The following is a 10,891-nucleotide window of genomic DNA, read 5'->3' as shown; positions in this document are numbered from 1 at the left end:
CTCCCCCTTCTCCCTATTCTCTCCCTAATCCCCCCATCTCCCTATTCCCCCTAATTTCCCCATCTCTCTATGCCCCTGTGGCACCAAATTGTTCAGCGGTGTAGGAGATGGGGAGGTTAAAATAGTGGGAAGCCAAATATGATCAGGAATCCTGTCATCAGGGGAACAGATAAGTTGTGACACCAGGTTGGGATGCTGCCTCGCTCGTGTCTGGATGGTACTGAGCAGCTGCAGGTTGTTCTGCAGGGGTTGGATGAACAGCCAGAGGTTATGGCCCATGTTGGTATCAAGGACATTGGTAAAAAGACGGATGAGATTGTGAAAGCTCAATTTTGGGAGTTAGGAAGTAACTTTGAGCAGGACCTCAAAGAAGTCATCTGAGGATTACTGGCGAGATCAGGAAATAGAGTGGACCGGATGACTGTGTAGCTGGAGAGATGGTGTCGGAAGGGGTGATTTAGATTCCTGAGGCACCGGGACCGATTCTGGGAACGATGGGGCCTGCACAAGCTGGCTGGATTACTGCATTGAGGGATGGATGGGTCGGCTAATATTGAAGGAATGAATGCATGCATTGCAACAGTGAGACATTCCTTTCTGACGTACAAACACAACAGGAAATGTGGCTCAGCCATGACTAACAAAAGAAATTAAAGCTAATGTTAGATTCAAAGAGGGGTCATATGGAGCTTATAGAAAAAGTAACAAGTCTGAATATTGGGAGAGTTTAAAATTCAGCAAAGGAGGACCAAGAGATTGAGCAAGAGAAGAAAACTAAAGAATGTGAGTAAACTTGCAAGGAACATAAAAAGTATTTTAAGTATTAAAAAGAAAAAGTTAACTGAAGACAAATGTAGGTCCCTTACAGTTTGGAACAGGAGAACGGAAAACAGAAAACAAAAAAAGGTGGAACAATTAAACAATTACTTTACTTCTGTCTTCACAGAGGAGGGAGGGTGAATGAGATCAGGAAGAGGAGAAGGTGAAGGTGTTAGCAGGGCCTGAGGGGAGTGAGGAGGGGGTTAGCCGGGGGAGGGGGGGGTGGGGGTGAGGGGGTTAGCAGGGGGTGAAGGGGCAAGGAGGGGTGAGGGAGGCTAGGGGGTTAGCCAGGGGTGAGGAGGGGGTTAGCCAGGGGTGAGGGGGGGTTAGCAGGGAGTGAGGGGGTTAGCTAGGGGTGAGGAGCGCGAGGGGATTAGCAGGGGGTGAGGAGGGTGAGGCTGGAGCATTGATTAAAGGTGATGATGTTGTGGGAGTTCCAGAAGCAGCCTCACCAGATTGGGGGAGATTAAGTCTGTTTGAGAGAAGGAGCATCGTGCTGACACTGTGCAGCTCAGCAGTAACTCCCACACTATCAGTGAAATGTTGGAAAGATTTGGAAGAACAAAGAGAAGCTGGTGAGAAGGGGAGAGATATTCCTGTCGCTTCCGCACCCAGTCAAATAACCTCTCCCTAGCTCTGGAACTGGAACAACACTGAGTGAGTTCCTATTGGCTTTCACCTTGTACAGAATCTGGATGGGGAGCAATCAGTGATCAGGAGGGATTGGGATTGGGATAGGGATATTTGGGATAGGAAATGTTTGGGATTGGGCTGTTTGGGAGTGTGTTTGATGGGTGAGGAAAGGGAACCAGAGTGATCGAGTTGGGGAATTCTGACAAATGAGAGGGAGTGAGAAAGATCGTTCATTGATTTGAATATCCAATCAAATAGCCCAAAACAGGAATCCAGTAAACTGATTGGCCCTGGAACTTGAGCAAATGCACTTTTGTTTCTGAAGCTGGAGCATCAACAAGCGGATAAAGCAAAAGTAAAGTTTATTTATCAGTGTCACAAGTAAGACTTACATTAACACTGCAATGAAGTAACTGTGAAAATTCCCTCATCGCCACAATCTGGCACCTGTTTGAATCAATCCACCCTAACCAGCACATTTTTCAGAATGTGGGAGGAAACCGGAGCACCCGGATGAAACCCATGCAGACACAGGGAGAATGTGCAAACTCCACACAGACAGTGGCTCAATCTGGGTCACTAGTGTTGCCTGCCGCACAGTCTTTTTTAACCCTTATATGGTGGATAAATAACTACGAGTAGACGTCCTATTAGTGCAACCAATATTTATTTAAACCCACACAACCAATAATCACCCACCCAACCAACAATAAGTAATCTTACAGTAAAATACTAAAGTTTAAGTACAATACAAGGCCTTGATTTAGCTTTGTGTGACTGGTGAGTATCCAAGCAGATATTGGCCTTTATCTGTGCGCCGGTCTCGGTAGTTGTCTGCGTAGTCTGGTCCTTTGCTCTGGTCTGGCACCCTGGCTCCGGTCTTCCTTTCCTTCCTTCTTGGGTGTGGTGGCTCTCCTCGTGCTGGTCGTCACTGGCGATGGTCATCATTGTTGTAGTTTGTTTGTGGGGTTAGAGAGAGAGAGAGAGACCTTCCTGGTTGTGCAGCACCCTTTATACCCCGTTTGGTTCCGCACTCCTCTTGGCCATTGGCAATCAATTGATCAGGACTTGATCCCCCGATTGATAAGAGTCCAATCAGGTGCTACCACACCGATCTCTAGGTGTGTCCCCAACGGCCATGTCTGTAGGTGCTGGAGGCACATATGTCACTGAACATTTGCACTGTACACAGGGAGAGCTGTGTGTACTGAACATCAGCTCTGTACACAGGGAGAGCTGTGTGTACTGAACATCAGCTCTGTACACAGGGAGAGCTGTGTGTACTGAACATCAGCTCTGTACACAGGGAGAGCTGTGTGTACTGAACATCAGCTCTGTACACAGGGAGAGCTGTGTGTACTGAACATCAGCTCTGTACACAGGGAGAGCTGTGTGTACTGAACATCAGCTCTGTACACAAGGAGAGCTGTGTGTACTGAACATCAGCTCTATACACAAGGAGAGCTGTGTGTACTGAACATCAGCTCTGTACAGAGGGAGAGCTGTGTGTACTGAACACCAGCTCTGTACACAGGGAGAGCTGTGTGTACTGAACACCAGCTCTGTACACAGGGAGAGCTGTGTGTACTGAACACCAGCTCTGTACACAGGGAGAGCTGTGTGTACTGAACATCAGCACTGTACACAGGGAGAGCTGTGTGTACTGAACATCAGCACTGTACACAGGGAGAGCTGTGTGTACTGAACATCAGCTCTGTACACAGGGAGAGCTGTGTGTACTGAACATCAGCTCTGTACACAGGGAGAGCTGTGTGTACTGAACATCAGCTCTGTACACAGGGAGAGCTGTGTGTACTGAACATCAGCTCTGTACACAGGGAGAGCTGTGTGTACTGAACATCAGCACTGTACACAGGGAGAGCTGTGTGTACTGAACATCAGCTCTGTACACAGGGAGAGCTGTGTGTACTGAACATCAGCACTGTACAGAGGGAGAGCTGTGTGTACTGAACATCAGCTCTGTACACAGGGAGAGCTGTGTGTACTGAACATCAGCTCTGTACACAGGGAGAGCTGTGTGTACTGAACATCAGCTCTGTACACAGGGAGAGCTGTGTGTACTGAACATCAGCACTGTACAGAGGGAGAGCTGTGTGTACTGAACATCAGCTCTGTACACAGGGAGAGCTGTGTGTACTGAACATCAGCTCTGTACACAGGGAGAGCTGTGTGTACTGAACATCAGCTCTGTACACAGGGAGAGCTGTGTGTACTGAACATCAGCACTGTACACAGGGAGAGCTGTGTGTACTGAACATCAGCTCTGTACAGAGGGAGAGCTGTGTGTACTGAACACCAGCTCTGTCCACAGGGAGAGCTGTGTGTACTGAACATCAGCACTGTACACAGGGAGAGCTGTGTGTACTGAACATCAGCACTGTACACAGGGAGAGCTGTGTGTACTGAACATCAGCTCTGTACACAGGGAGAGCTGTGTGTACTGAACATCAGCACTGTACAGAGGGAGAGCTGTGTGTACTGAACATCAGCTCTGTACACAGGGAGAGCTGTGTGTACTGAACATCAGCTCTGTACACAGGGAGAGCTGTGTGTACTGAACATCAGCTCTGTACACAGGGAGAGCTGTGTGTACTGAACATCAGCACTGTACACAGGGAGAGCTGTGTGTACTGAACATCAGCTCTGTACAGAGGGAGAGCTGTGTGTACTGAACATCAGCTCTGTACACAGGGAGAGCTGTGTGTACTGAACATCAGCTCTGTACACAGGGAGAGCTGTGTGTACTGAACATCAGCACTGTACACAGGGAGAGCTGTGTGTACTGAACATCAGCTCTGTACACAAGGAGAGCTGTGTGTACTGAACATCAGCACTGTACACAGGGAGAGCTGTGTGTACTGAACATCAGCTCTGTACACAGGGAGAGCTGTGTGTACTGAACATCAGCTCTGTACACAGGGAGAGCTGTGTGTACTGAACATCAGCTCTGTACACAGGGAGAGCTGTGTGTACTGAACATCAGCACTGTACACAGAGAGAGCTGTGTGTACTGCTATATTTGAGCTGAAATGGTTTGAAATGGTCAATTTCTCGTTTGAGGCATCACTGGGAATATTGCTTTCTGGTGCTGCGGGGAAGTTGAGCTTTTTTTTTGAGTGAAATGAGGTTTTGTCTGGAAGCCCTGCTTCTCACATTGCCCTCATTAACGCACATGTTTTTATTTGATGTGGTGCTGACATCTGGCCTGACACATTGATGAGAAAAACCTCCAAGAATTCTGTGCTCCTGTAGTGTGAGCTGAGTCCGTTCTGCAGTAGGTTAACGCCTACCCACTTAACCCTTTCATTGCAACAAGCCTCTGCCTCCATCAATGCACCTTCCAATCGTTAGAATTCAGTTACATTGACTTCATTGTTTAACCCACACGCATGGACTCGAAACCAGTGGTTTAATTGTAGTGGCTTATTTTCTCTACGTTTGAATAACTTGCATTTCAGAATGTACATGTGTGTTCACACGCAACTACACACAATAACGACAACTCCTCGAAACTTTATCTACCAAAGTTTTTCCATTATCGAATTCAGTTGGTAATAATTCATAATTTAGAAAGATAGTTAAACAGGAGAAGAGCAACCTGTCGACAAATCAGCAAATACTGAAAGTCAAACCACTGTTTAAAACCTGTTATATCCAGCCATGAATGGTGGTGGATAAGTAAACAACTCACTGGAGGAGGAGGTTCCACAAATCTCCCCATCCACAATGATGGAGGAGCCCAGGATGTCAATGCAAAAGATAAGACTGAAGCATTTGCAGCAATCCTCAGCCAGATGTGCCAAATGAATAATCCATCTCGTTCTCCTCCTGTGGTCCCCAGCATCACAGCTGCCAATCTCCAGCCAATTCGATTCACTCCATATTATATCAAGAAACAGCTGAAGACACTGGATGCTGCAAAGGCAGTGGGCCCTGACAATATTCCAGCAATAGTTCTGAAAATTCCAGAGTTTGCCATGTCCCTAACCAAGCTGCTCCAGTACAGCTTCAACATTGACATCTAACTTTGATAATAGAACAAACTTAAAGGCTTTGCGTCTGAATGCACGAAGGATTTGGAGCAAAATTAACGAGTTAACAGTGCAAATAGAGACAAACGGATATGACTTGGTGGCGATTATTGAAACATGATTACAAGGAGAACAAGTCTGGAAATTGAATATCCAAGGGTAATCAGCATATCAGGAGCATAGACAGAAGGGAAAAGTCGGTGTTGTAGCTTTGCTAGTTAAGGAAGGGAGCAGCATAGTGAGAAATGATAGAAGTGCTAGAAATCAAGATGTGGAATCAGACTGGGTAGAAATAAGAAATAGCAATGGAAAGAAGTCCCTGGTGAGAGTGATCTATCAGTCCCCAAACAAGTTTCGCAGTGGGGCACAGTGTAAACTACAAAATACTGGGGGCTTGTAAGAAAGGTTTGGTAATAATCATGAGTGATTTTAATATGCACATAGACTGGTTTAATCAAATTGGCAAGGGTAGCCTTGAGGGAGAGTTCATTGAATTATTAGAGATTATTTCTTGGAGAAATATGCTGTGGAATCAACCAGAGAGCAGGCTATTCTGCATTTGCTATTGTGTAATAAACAGGGATTAATTAATGTCTTCATAGTGAAGGATCTTTTAGGGAAGAGTGATCATTGTATAATAGAAATTAAAATTCAGTACAAGGGCGAGAAACTGGAGTCCCATACTTGCATTTTGGAGTTAAACAAAGGTAATCATGTTGGCCTAAGGACAAGCTTGGCCCATGTGGGTTGGGTAGGAAGGCTAAAAGGTGTGACAGTTAATGAGCAGTGGCAGTTTTTCAGGATATTAATTCCTTCCAACTAAAATACATTCCAGAGGGAACAATGATTGTAAGAGGAGAATAAAACATCCATGGCTAAGCAAGAAAGTTAAAGACAACCTAAAGACAAAAATAAAGGCAGCCCATATTGCAAAGACCAGTGACAGGCTGGAAGATTGAAAAGTTTTTAACGATCAACAAAGCGTTACTTAAAGTAATAAAATGATCAAAGGTAAATTATGCTTCCATATTTAACTAAAAGGGAAGATATTAGCTAAAGTGAATATTGGTCCCTTGGAGGATGAGACTGGGGAGCTAATAGTGGGGAACACCGAAGTGGCAGAGACGTTTAATCAATATTTTGCCTCAGTTTTTACAGTGGAGGAAAGTAGTATTATCCCAATGATAAAAGATAATGCAGAGGAAATAGAAAGGGAGCAGCTTAGAACAACCATGATTAATAGGGAAATTGTGCTCAATAAACTATTGGGATTGAAAGCAGACAAGTTCCCAGGGGCCTGATGGCCTACAGGTTTGCTGGTGAGGGTTGGATCTCAAACAATGACGATATGGGGTAGAGGAAGGGAATTTGGTGAATGGTGTGATGACAATTGCACAATCGGGGATTAGTGGGTATAATACGTAGGGATATGGGGATAGGGCCTGGGTGGGATTGTGTTCGGTGTAGACTCGATGGGCCGAAGGGCCTCTTTCTGCACTGTAGGGTTCTATGATTCTATCGTTCTATGAATAATCTCTCCCTCAGTGTCAGTAAAATGAAGGAAATAGTCATTGGCTTCAGAAAGCATAATCCTTGTTTACAGCGACGGTCGTGAAGTGGAAATGGTCGAGATCTTCAGGTTTCTAGGTGTCCAGGTCCCTCCATGCTGATGCTATAGTTAAGAAAAGCCGCCAATGCCTCTACTTTCTCAGAAGGCTAAGGAAATTTGACGTCAGCTACGACTCTCACCAATTTTTACAGATGCACCATAGAAAGTATTCTTTCCAGATATATCACAGCTTGGCATAGCTCTTGCTCTGACCAAGACTGCAAGAAACTACAAAGGGTCGTGAACATAGCCCAGTCCATCATTCAGACCAGCCTCCTATCCACTGTCTACACTTCCAGCTGCCTCGGCAAAGCAGCCAACATAAACAAGGATCCCATGAAGCCTAAACATTCTCTCTCCCATCTGCTTCCATCGGGAAAAAGATACAAAAGTCTGAGATCGTGTACCAACCGAGTCAAGAACAGCTTCTTCCCTGCTGCCGTCAAACTTTTGAATGGATCTACCATATATGAATCTGATCTTTTACACACCCTAGATATGACTGTAAATAACTGCATTTTGAGTATTTGTACAAATCTGGTCACCACACCACCGGAAGGATGTTGATGCATCGGAAAGGATGAAGAAGAGATTTACCAGGACATTGCCTGGTTTGGAGGATATGGACTATGAAGAAAGATTGAACAAACTTGGATTGTTGTAAATGCAGTTGTAAATGCGCCTAGTTTGGGGGCGTTTAAGAGATCCGTGGATAGGTTTATGGATGGAAAGGGTTTGGTTTAGGTTAGAGGGTCATTGCTTTTTAGCTGGTTGGTGCAACATCGTGGGCCGAAGGGCCTGTTCTGCGCTGTAATGTTCTATGTTCTATGTTTTCAATAGAGGATGAGGGGGAACTTGATAATGACAGGCTTGGATGAAGTGGATAGTCAGAGTCTTTTTCCCAGAGTCAGAAGGTCAATTACTCGGGGGCATAGGTTGAAAGTGAGAGGGGGAAAGTTTAAAAGAGATGTAAGGGGCAAGTTTTTCACACAGAGGGTGGTGAATGCCTGGAATGTGCTGCCAGAGGAGGTGATGGAAGCAGATTCTATAACAACGTTCAAGAGGCATCTAAATAGATACGTGAATAGGCAGCGAATAGAGGGATATGGACCACATTGAGGCAAGAAAATATTAGATTAGAGAGACATCTGTGTCGGCACAGACTTGGTGGGCCGAAGGGCCTGTTCCTGTGCTGTACTGCTCTTTGTAGCACTACATTCTGCACTGTCTCCTTTTCTTCTCTCCTCTGTCATCTATGAACAGCATGCTTTGTCCAGCACACAAGAAACAATACCTTTCACTGTATACTATTACGTGTAACAATAATAAATCAAATCAAAATCAGGATCCTCATTAAAGGTTCCTCAAATGCCAGAATGGGTATCAGGGTGTTGGTTTTATTGCTGCTGGAGCTTTTCCTATTGCCTGTGCTTTTCCTAAACCGCCAACACTGTGACTTTGTGTCCAACTTTAGTACAATGAAAACATCCGAGGCATTTTATTTCTCTTCCACCTTCCTGTGTTTTCTTTACAAGCTGAGGAATGTTGTCTTTATTATCTGCCATGAGATCTCCTTTGCTTTTTCACCCTGAGGATTTCTCTTCCCCCAGTTTCTATCCCTCACTGGCTGAAACTAATGTCGAAAACCACACCTTGATTCCTGAACCAATGCAAAATCACCTGCGTTTTTTACTGTTACTCTAACACTTCAACCTTAAACTGTCCGTCCAGTTCCTGAAGTTCTCATTCTTTATTCTGTTTGTTGTGCCAGGGCTTTTCTTCCTTTTTCCTTTTAATTACAATTCAAATTGTCTCAACTCACTTTTTCCACTGCAATTGCCTTTCTGTCTGTTTTGCTTCAGGTTTTAATTCAAGCTGTTTCATTTGTAATTGAATTCTGGCCATTTCTAATTCAGACTGTATTTCTGGCTATTTTAAACTTTTGAGCTATCGCTGCAGTTATCTCTTTCCTCGTCCCTTCGGATAACGTCAACTCAGCTTGTTTGCCAATTCCAAAATCTTTGTTTTAGCTATTTTTTTGTAAACCATCCTGAATGACATTTTCCACACTCAGGGAAACTGTAGCCACTGAAAGAGCCATTATTCCACAAAGCATTCCCTATTTAAACTAACCAAATCCAACACCTGAAAAAAAATACTCAACACCCACATCTCTGAATTCAATAATCCAAAGCCAAACAAGGAGTTACAGATTTTAATCCTGCAAGAGCCCTCAGTTAGAAGACCAGATCAGAAACTCCACGGTGTCTAATGAAGTTAGGCTGGATCATAACTATTTTTGATTTTGGCATTAGTGCGAGAATAAGGTGATATGCTCCAGGTGTGATTCTATTGACTCACGAGGAAGTTTTTTTTATTAAAACAAGCTTTATTTAATAAAGCAGTTTAAATACACCAAAAAAACTTCCAACAATTGAAATACTTAAACATGATAAGATATAATTCTTAATTGCCATCCTATCTCTATTAGTTCCAATTTAATCAATATTGCTCATTGTCTTCAAAATCAGTTAGCAAAAACACACAGTCTTATGTGGGTTGCTAGTCTCAAGCTCTTTAATACTTCTGGAGATGGATATCTATTTTCTAGCAGGTCTGAAACTTAAATTTCCAGAGAGACAGATGAGCTGCTGCACCTTACAAATCCAAACGGAAATTGCTGGCTTGTTCTCTCTATAAGCCGAGCTCTTCCCATTAGCACATAGCTGCTCTTGTCAATCAAATAATTAAATCTGAAACCCTAAGGGACAACCCAAAAAGCAACAAAACTGCATTAACTCAGATTAAAACAAATACCTGGAACTCAGATCAATTATGCTCTGCATTCTCAGCAGGTGTGCTGTCTGGAGCAGACACATCAGCAACATGATCAGAGCTTAAGTTTAAAACATTCCCTTTACAAGAAGCATGATACAAATACATTTCTCAAAGGCACAGTACAGTCATTCAATATTCTCCCTGACAGTGTGGCCTCAGCCCCAGGACAGCATGTTCAATATTGTGATGTTAGTGTACCTGTAAGAAGTGCTTTTTTTTAAATCATGTTCTCTGCAGTTGTAAGCAATCCTTTTGGTTTCATTGTTGCCAGGCTGTCTGCTAGAAGCCCTTTTATTGTTGCTTCAATAGTTTAAATGGGGTTGTGTTTATTTTTACTCTGGGCCTCAAGTACTTTCTGGGATCTTTTATGACCCTGCATTGTGAGGGGGAAGATTGATTACAAGTCAGATCATTTCTCCCCCGAAAGAATCCAAGGATTTATCTTCAGTTTTGGCTTTAGAATTAGAATTGCCCTGGTTGTCAGGAGGCAGGCAGTTTTTCTCTCTCGCTGTCCCTGGTATTATAGATTCTGCTGACAAGCTGGTAACGGGTCTCCTGGCCTTCCTCAAGTGAAAAAAATCTGCTGTTGTTGAATGGCTTGCCTAGAGTCAGTCTCTCTCTCTCTGGTGTTTGGGAAGCTGTTCTGACTCCAAGCTGGTCTGCGTGTAGATCAAGAGGATTACTAGAAGTTACAAGGCTGGGAAGTCAGAGTTTCAATTGTCCACACAAAAGACCAAGTTCCAGCACCATGTGAACATTTGTATTTTAAGTGCTAAACCTGTGGCAAGGGTTTTGTATCAGGAAGTTTGTTTGGTTGGAACATTTTGTATATTTATTAAGGGTTATACAATAGCATGGAGTTTTTTTGTTTGTAATAGGTAAAAGTTGTTGCTAATTTTCTTTCTACATATGTTAACTGTGTTCTTAAATAAACTTTGTT

Source organism: Carcharhinus amblyrhynchos, chromosome 14, assembly GCF_965287045.1.
Source record: "Carcharhinus amblyrhynchos chromosome 14, sCarAmb.v2.hapA, whole genome shotgun sequence".
Classification (NCBI taxonomy): Eukaryota; Metazoa; Chordata; class Chondrichthyes; order Carcharhiniformes; family Carcharhinidae; genus Carcharhinus; species Carcharhinus amblyrhynchos.
Note: the sequence above shows the minus strand (reverse complement) of the source record.